This window comes from Carlito syrichta, unplaced genomic scaffold (genome assembly GCF_000164805.1).
Source record: "Carlito syrichta isolate Samal-C Ts95f unplaced genomic scaffold, Tarsius_syrichta-2.0.1 Scaffold306983, whole genome shotgun sequence".
In the NCBI taxonomy this organism is placed as follows: Eukaryota; Metazoa; Chordata; class Mammalia; order Primates; family Tarsiidae; genus Carlito; species Carlito syrichta.
In genome coordinates, this window is record NW_007251079.1 from 485,650 (window position 1) to 486,017 (window position 368).

Here is a 368-nt window from a genome sequence, read left to right on the forward strand (position 1 = left end):
TCTGGGATGTTCACCAAACAGCCCATGGTGAGGCTATATTGAGAGGAATCATATTCCATAGCCCACAGCCCCAGCTAAGCTCCCTACCAACGTCCAGCACAAACCTGAGCCACCATGTGAATCAGCCATATCCAAAATGGCTCCTCTAGCCCTGAGTTGAGCCACCTGGAGCAGAGATGAGCAGTCCTCACCAAGCCCTTCCCAAATTTCATATTTGTAACCAAAGTTTATAATTGTTTTTTTTTTTTTTTTTTTTTTTGAGTTGGAGTTTCACTCTGTCGCCCAGACTGGAGTGCAGTGGCCGCTTCCGGCCACCGCAGCCTCGACCTGCTGGGGCTCCGGCGATACTTTCCGCCTCAGCCTTCCAA